The 8,799-nt window shown below is 42.4% G+C and overlaps 1 protein-coding gene across 1 annotated transcript in view; it reads left to right on the top strand.

Moving 5' to 3' along the window:
- The first annotated feature begins 7,840 nt into the window (after positions 1-7,840).
- The window catches only part of STX11 (syntaxin 11), a 45,113-nt gene continuing 44,154 nt past the window's right edge, over positions 7,841-8,799 (top strand). The window contains exon 1 of the mRNA XM_036765760.1: positions 7,841-8,400. The gene's annotated coding sequence lies outside the window, so the exon portion shown is untranslated. The remainder of the gene's footprint in view (positions 8,401-8,799) is intronic.

The raw sequence follows: 8,799 nt of genomic DNA, 5'->3' as shown, positions 1-8,799 counted from the left end.
CAGGGTCACGCAATTAGTAAGTGTCTGAGGCCAGATTTGAACTCAGGAAGATGAGTCTCTATCCACTGCACCACCTAGCTGGTGGTATTACACACCTCATCAGATTTAGACTCAAGATGCCTGGGTGCTGATCCTAGCACTGACACTTTTAATGATACTAACCTCAAATTAATGTTCCTTTGAGATATCAATCACAGGCTGTAAGGTTCTTTGGTTGTTTTTTATCTGAATTGTAAACAGAAGCAGTCTTCACATATTGTGGGTACTTAATAAGTATTTGTTCAATGAATTAAAATGGATGGATCATCAAATACTGTGCATCCAGATAGCTACTTCTTACAACGTTTAGAGAAAGTTGAAATCAAAGATGTCAGCCATCTGTTGCCGGGAGAGAAGCTAAAGTTAATAGAGGAATAAATCCCAACTGTCCATTGTGATAGACCATAGAATGGGCATAGTGACACCTTACTGTGTCTCTTGTATAACCAGAAGAAAACATTCAATCAAAAGGAAGGGAGAATAGTTTAGGTTTAGAGTATCCTCTCACTTTACTCTGTGTTTCCTTATTTTTCATTATTTTAACATGCTTAAAATTGTGTGTTTTCTTAAGGCACTGGGGCATGAGAACAGAAAAACATCAAAATTTGGGACAGTGACTAGACTTTTGATTTCATTAATACAGGAAACTCCATTTATCTAGGCAGGATTAATAATAATGTTTGGCATTCATATAGTTTTAAGATTTTCAATGCATTTTACATACATCTTTTTGATTCTTATAACAACCCTATGCCAGCTGTTAGTGAATAGCAGAAAGTGATAAGATTGTTAGAAGGATTATTTACTTTAATAGTCTTTGATTTAATTGAGGAGAGTTGCTCCTTCCACCCCAGATTACAGATTCTCCACAACTTTAACAGTTGATGTGGCCAAAGAATTTGTCATCCTGTGAACACTGGTGAGTCTCTACACAACTTAACTATGCTGGTCCTCAGACAACAGCTGTAAAGTCCTACTCTGATTCCTCATCAAAGTGAAAATGTGACTTTGGGCTCTTGAGAGTGTTATCAGTAAAGTGTAAGCTCTAGCAGGTTCTATTCTACTGGAAAGGTTTTAGGTATGGGTTTGGTGGTGATGATGCCTCAAGGATGGGCCCAGCAATGATTAGAAGAAACAGGGAATTAATAGTTCTAAGATCCCTAGTGTATATTGTTGTTGCTTGATTACTTCAGTTGTGTCTGACTCTTCATGACCCCATTTATGGTTTTCTTGGCAAAGATACTGGAGTGGTTTGCCATTTCCTTCTCTGGTTCATTTTGTAGATGAGGAAACTGAGGCAAAGAGAGTGAAGTGACTTGCCCATGGTCACACAGCTAATACGTATCTGAGGCCAGATTTGAATTCAGGTCTTCCTAACTCCAGACCTGGTGCTTTACAGGACCTCCATAATTCATTATGTCTAGATCCAACATGGTGTTCTGAAGGAGAGCCCACCACAAAGCCAAGGGTGACCTGGGTTCAAGTCATGCATCTGATACATACTGGCTTGTATGTCCTTGGACAAGTCACTTAAATTCTAAGTGCTGTAGGCAACTCTCTAAGATTACGACCTGAATAGAATGTGGCTACCTGCACAGATTGAAGAAGTTTCCTCAAACAGAGAGTTCCCCCTACATACCCGCTACAGGACCAATCTATTCCATACCTTCTTGCCTCAAAACAGGCCTCAATATAAATTATCCCATTGACAAAGCTATCTTTCATTTTTAAAGATCTCGCAGGAAAGGATTCCACAGTCTATTTTAGCAACCAGTTCCCACTGCTTACACAATAGACTACGGGTTCAAGGCAGGATGTGATAACATTGTAAGAATGGTGGAAAGTTATGGTGTCATTGTGTCTTTGTTAGCAAAGGCAAGGATCAAACTTATGGGAGAAAGAAAATGTAGAAGAGAGGAAGAAAAGGAAATGTAGACCTGAGGGAAGAAGGTTGATGAGTGATAGTAACACTCATTCCATCCTGTCCATATCCTTGTTACTGCCAACTTCTCCACCCCAGTCTCCACCCCTTTCAAACACCTTGATCTCCCAGCTCTTCAACATCCTGAACTCCCAAGTCTGCTTTCTCTAGGGCACTTCATACTACATACCGAAATGGGTGTGGTCATACCAAATACCTCCTTCCCTCCTCCACACCCTGACTCAATGAATCTGCTCTAGATGGCAGAATTCCTCATAATAACTTTGATGGGAAATTAAAGAGTAGAAATCAGTCACATGTAATAACAATAGCTTACATTTATATAGTGTTTTAATGTTTACAAAGCACTTTCCATTGATTTCATTTGCTCTTCCTAATAGCCCTGTAAGTTAGACATTATTTATTGTACCTATTTTCAGATTTGGAAACTGCAGATTAGAGAGGCTGAGTCACTTAGCCAGGTCCACATAGCCAGTAACTATGAAGCCAGAACTCCAGGTCCAGTGTTCTTTCCACTAAGCCAAGCTGCCTGGTGGTACTTTGTGAGCCTTTGGCACCAAGCACACTATCTTGTACACAGTAGGCACTTAGTAAAAGTTTATTACATGGACAAGTAAATGAATGCTATCACTATGAATCAATGGAATTGATGTATTTTTCTCATTATGAATCAGTGAATAAACATTTATTAAGTACCTACTATTTGCCAGGCACTGTGCTAGGTACAAGAGGTACAAAGAAAGGTCAAAAGACAGTCCCTGCTCTCCAGGAGTTTACAGTCTAATGCAGGAGACAACAAGCAAATTAGGTACCGACAAATTATGCACAAGGTAAATAGAAATTAATTAGCAGAGGAAAGTCACTGGAATTAAGGGGCATCAGGAAAGGCTTCTTGTAGAAGGTGGGATTTTAACTGAGACTTGAAGCTAGAGAAGTCAGGAGGCAGAGATGAGGAAGGAGGTCATTTTAGCCATTGGGAGACAACCAGCAAAAATGCCCAGGACTGGGTGGTGAAGTGTCTTATGCTAGGAACACCAAGGATGCCAGTATCACTGGATGGCAAAGTGCACATGGTGGGATGTAAGGTGTAAGAAGACTAAAAAGGTTGGGGGGGCAGGTTATAAAGCCCTTTGAATGCCAAACAGAGGATTTTCATTTGATCCTGGAAGTTATAGAGAGCCACTAGAGTTGATTATGTTTGTTGACCAGCAAGTGTTTTTAAGACTTATAATGAACATCATGACATGTTAGTCATAAGCAAAACTTATAAACTTGCATCTAGCTCTGAAGAAGGCAGCAGACTCCTTACTTTCCCATGTCCCACTTCTCCAATCAATTGCCAAGTCTTATGGCTTACATCTCTTGCATCTATCCCCTTCTCTCCTCTTACGTAATTACCACCATCATTTGCCTGGATCGTTTTTATAACAGCCTCCTGATTGGCCTTTCTGCCTCAAGCCTCTCCTCTCTCTAATCCATCCAGCACCACAAAGCTGTCAAAATGATGTTCCTAAGCACAGATTGGACTGACCATATAAACCTTTGCTCATTAAACTACTGTGGCTCCCTATTATATCTAGGATCAAATTAAAAACTCATCAGCCTGCTCCAACCTACATTTCCAGGCTTATTATACAATTCTCCCCTTTTTCACACACTTCTTGGCCCAGCAAACTTGGCCTTGCCATGCCTCACACAAGAAATTCCACTTCTCATTTCTTTGCTTTTGTACAAGCTGTCTGCAGGCCTGGAATGTGCCTCTTCAAGGGCCGGCTTCATATCTCCCCCTGAAATTACCTCGTATTTATTTATAGGGTGTTGTCTATCTTTTCACATGTGTGTCTGTTGTTTCCCCTGATAGAATTTCCGTTTCCTAAGGGCTGAAAAGGTTTCATTTGTTTTTTTACTCTTCAGAGCCAAGCAAAGCAGCTGGCATGTATCGTAGTGAGTGCTTGAGGTGGGGAGGAGGCACAGTGTATGGAGTACTACAGGGGTTCAAATCAGGCCTCAGGTACGAACTAGCTCTATTAACCTGGGAAAGTCACTTGATCTTTGTCTGCTTCAGTTTCCTCAACTGTAAAAAGGGGATAATAATAGCATCCCCCTTCTCATAGGTGTTGTGAGGTTTAAATGAGATTATTTTTGTAAAGCTTTTAGTACGGTGCCTAGCACACAGTAAGCACTCAATAAAGGTTTGTTTCCTTCTTTAATAAATGTTGGTTGACTAGTTGATTAATATCTGCAAGGATGAGAAAAGGAAAGCTTTACACAAAAAGGATATCCCATAAAAAGATTTAAGGGTGGCAGATTTCAAGTGAATAAGTGGAATTATTTCCAATCCAATCCAACAAATGTTTATTAAGCACCTACTATGTGTCAGAGACTGCTGGGAATGTAATAAACAAACAAACAAACAAATAAATAAGACAGTCCCTGCCCTCAAGGAGCTTACAATCTAATCAGTCTTGCTTAATTAGAGCTGAGAATGTGTGAAGATGTTTATCTGTAAATAAGCACTGTTAGATACCATAAAGTCACATGAAACAAACCTGGAATTGTGTATCCAGAGGGTGAAATGAAACCAATGTGAAATACTGAGAAGGGGAATATTTTTAAATGAATTTCTTTTCATTTTTAAAAGCTAAAAAGCATTTTTTCTGTGTTAAAACTGATTGAGTCATACAATATTAAGAGCTGAAAAGGGACCTTAGATACACAGTGTACAAATTCCTCATTTTGTAGATGAGGAAATCGGGCTCCAGCTTTATTTTGCTGATTGTCTGTAGCCCAGTGAGAGAGTTGTTGTTCTCTCAATAAATGGTCTGGGACAAATATATCTTGGTGTGGATAGAAAAGAAGGACTTAAACAAGCAATTTTATACCAAAATAAAGTGCACTGAATTTAATGGGGAAAAATGTGATTTCACCTTTCTTTTGCCATCATACAACAATACAAATCATTTGGGCAGTTGAGTGTGTAATTGATAGAGCACTGGACTTTGAGTCTGAGGAACCTGACTTTGTATCCCTCCTAAGACACTTATTAGCTGTGTGGAATGGATTTTAGACTCTTCTTGAGTCTTTTTCTCTTTTGTCTTTATTTTACCTGGATATACCAGGACAAGGAAATGTCTGCCCTGTTGGTCTGTATGCTGGGCACACAGCACAGTTTCATAGCCAGAGGGGAACTTCATAATCAAGCTCAGATATAGAGGAAGGCTTAAGGATGGTTAGCCTTTCCGTCAAATTCTGTCTAGGGATGGACAGGGAGGGCAAACCACCTTGGATACAGTACACATTAGGACAAAATGAGGGACATGTGTTGAATCAATTGAATGCTAATGCAGAAATTAAAAGTTCTGAAGAGCAAAAGGGTGCATATGAAAAAATCATATTTTGCAGGAGAGTAGGGGTCTAAGTATATCTCTCCCCTCTTCATCTCCCTTCCCTTCTTTGCCTTCTTCTCCTCTTCCCTCCTGTAATGTTAGTGGGATATGAAGATCTTCCCTGCCCATTAATAGGCCTCACATGGAGCCCATTAAGGGAAGCTTGCTTAGGGGAGGCTTGCTTATAGGAAGGCTTCCACACCTTTTGGTACTAAGTTGATTAGGCACTGAGTCATGAGGGTTATGATGCCTTCTGGCTCTGAGAAGTGTATATATATATACTCTGAGTTGGTATGTTGCTTTGGGGGTTCGCTTATGAGAAGGACCTTGTGATGCCCTGGTAGAGATTCTTATTAGCCGTATGTTCAGACCCCACCCCCATAACTACTCAGAGGTAAAGGCTCTCTCGATCCAGTAGTGTAAATGTATAGCAGTATGGCTTTGATCAGGCAGTCAGAGCCCCACCTGTTGGTCTTTATGCTAATTTCTCTGTTTGTATTCTCTCTGTATTTTCTCTGACGTTGGGGGTGCTGACCCTTCCCCTGAATTAGTGAGTGTAATTAAAAGTAGAATTGTTAACCCCTCTTTGAGCAGTCTTTCCTAGAAAAGCACATCTAAGCCCATGCTAGCAGGCCATCCTGAGTATGCTAGGGTGCTTGCTGCTACACCTCCTCTCCCCTCCCCAACAACAGTAAGAGAGTTCAAATTCAGCCTCACACACTTACTAGCTCTGTGACCTCGGGCAAGTCACTTAATCTCTCTTTGCCTCAGATTCCTCAGTTGTAAAATGGGAATAATAATAGCGTCTGCCTCCCAGGGTTGTTGTGAGGATCGCATATATAAGCTAATAATGGTAAAGCATTTAGCACGGCGTTTGGCACATAATTATCATAATAATTACCATTTATATAAAATGCTATATGAACGTTGGCAATTAGCAGCAGCAGCAGCAGCACCATCATCATCATCATCATCATCGTTAAAGGTAAGTACACTGGTTGGCGCTTAAAAGCAAGATTTAGGAATAGGGAAGAACCTTTAATCCTAGGGTAGTAACTACTCTGTAGGATACCCAACCAAGAGTAGGAGTCTGAGTTGGAAGGCAGCTCATGGATGGGGTACTACATTTACAAATAACTAGCAATCAAATATGGCTATGTATGTTGAAAATACATGAACAGCTGCCAATGATATAGGGCTTTAAGAGTTACATAGTACTTTAAATTCACCATGTCTATTATGAGATGTCGGGAAGGTCCTATCGATATTTCTAAATCGATTTTTACTAAGGAAGAACCCGAGGCCTAGAGTTGTTAAGTGATTTGCTTATAGTCAAACAATTGTTAGTCTCAGAGGAAGGTCTCTCCTGACCCCAAATGTATTTGCTCTTTTCACTATACCCATCTCTCATGCCAACTATCAACCCATTTCCTGCTGGATGTACTTTGTCACCCAGTCCCTCCCCCCGCCTTCCCCATATAGCATTAGTTTTCATCTCTCCAGGTATTTTCAATGGGGAGGGGGTTGGTGCAGGGAGTAAAAAAGCTGTGCAGTTCCTATGAACAGTAAGAAGATGTAGTGGAAAGTTTGCTGTATTTGGAATCACGAGATTTGCCTGGTTTCAAGTTCAGACTGTGCTGTTTACTAGCCATGTACCCTCTAGGCTAGGCAGATTACTTCTTTTCTCTAGATACCACGTTTTTTGTTTTTTTTTTCATCTGTAAAATAAAGGATGTTGGACTGCTCAAAGGATCCTAGAGATGGAGCTGGAAGGGAACTTAGAGATAATCTCAATCAGGGTTGCCCTGGAGACTCCTCGGGGCTCCAGGAGCCACTTTTTAGATTTTCATTTACATTTACACCTCAGAAATCAGCAAACGCTAGATTTAAGAAAGAGATGGAAATGTTAATAATACGTGTTAAACTTAGAAGTGTGTCTTGCGAACATTTTTCCCCAGACATCCAGTTGTTAAACATTTGCCAGCCCATGGCTCTGAGTCTATAAAATTAACATAACTTTGGGTGAAGTGACCAACACCAGAGGCTGGAGAAGGACAAAGACCAGATAATTTCGGGGGCCAGGAGATGTAGGGACAGCTGGGGGCAAGAAAGCACTGTTCTTAAAGGCTGGGCTGCAGTTAGGTATTCTTGAGTACGTGGCTGGACCACTCGCCTAAGACCCCAGCCAGGCTTATCCTAGAGCAAAGGCCAAACTCACCACGCCCTCTTCAGGACCCTGCTAGGGGCTGGCTCTTTGCGGTCACCACCCACGCCGCGGCTACTTACACCTCTGTGGGTTTCTTCAGCTGCTGGGAAATGAGCTGGACGCCCAGCCCTCACCCCGCGCCACGGAGATTCAACGAAGCCTGGGAAAGTCCACCCTGCCTCCACCAACCCCTAGTGAACCCTTGGCGTGCTGGAAGGAAACCATCGTTCAGATACCCACAGAAACACGCCCCTCCACCGCTCTCGTCACACTCGGTCCTCCTCCAGACCTGTCTGGTCTCCCATCCTCTTTCCTCTCGCCTAGTTGGAGAGGACCCAGCGGGAATAAGATCATTGTGGGGTTCTTCTCTTTTCCTCCCCTTCAGCCGGGGGCTAAGCTGCTGATCTTGGTGGGGGGAGGGAGAGTGGGAACCAAGAAAAAAAGGAAAGAAAGAAAAGAAAGAGGAGGAGAAACTAGCTCAGGATCGGCTTCTTGTCTTTAGTTGGGCTGTAGGGACAACGCCTTCCCATTCTAGCTAGCGCGCTCCAGCCTAGTGCTCTCCAGCTCTGACCCCCAGGACGGGGTCGCACCGGTAGGTTGGGGGCGTAGGACCCTGTCCTGGAGCAAAGCTGTGGCACCTCGAGTGAAGCCAGTCACTAATCGGGCAAGGCGCCTGACGAGCCCAGCCGAGCCCAGAAGTGCCAAGGTCTCAAGAGCGCAGCTGAAGGAGCTCTTTCTGGGCAACAGGTATTCCTCTCTCCCACTACACCCAACTTGGAGCGGCGCCTGAGAAGACAGAGCGAAAAGGGCAGCGATTTCAGTTCTCGGTTAGTTTCTCCCCCTCCCCACCCCCCCAACCCGTATTGCTCTTTCTCTCTGATAATGCGTACCCCACAGAACAAGAAAACGAAAGCTCTCAGAACTGGTGGGTTTCTGGATAGAGGTGATACTTAGGTGTCTGGGAGGAGGGAAGATGCCGGTCTATTGGGTGACTTGAACCGCAAGAGAAAAAAAGACTTTTAGCGTCCTGATCTCTTGTCTGGTAAAATACAGCAATCTTACAACTTGACTCTATTCAATGCGGAAGGAAATTCTTTGGGATTTCTGGAGGCATTAATTTCAACAGAGGCTTCTGTTGAAGACAGAATATGATGAAGAGAGGAGGGTTTGTGCTGCACTTGTCTTTATTAAAAGGTTACATAAAATAAATCAGTCTAGATATAGAC

This window comes from Trichosurus vulpecula, chromosome 7 (assembly GCF_011100635.1).
Source record: "Trichosurus vulpecula isolate mTriVul1 chromosome 7, mTriVul1.pri, whole genome shotgun sequence".
In the NCBI taxonomy this organism is placed as follows: Eukaryota; Metazoa; Chordata; class Mammalia; order Diprotodontia; family Phalangeridae; genus Trichosurus; species Trichosurus vulpecula.
This window is presented reverse-complemented; position numbering and strand designations above follow the sequence as displayed.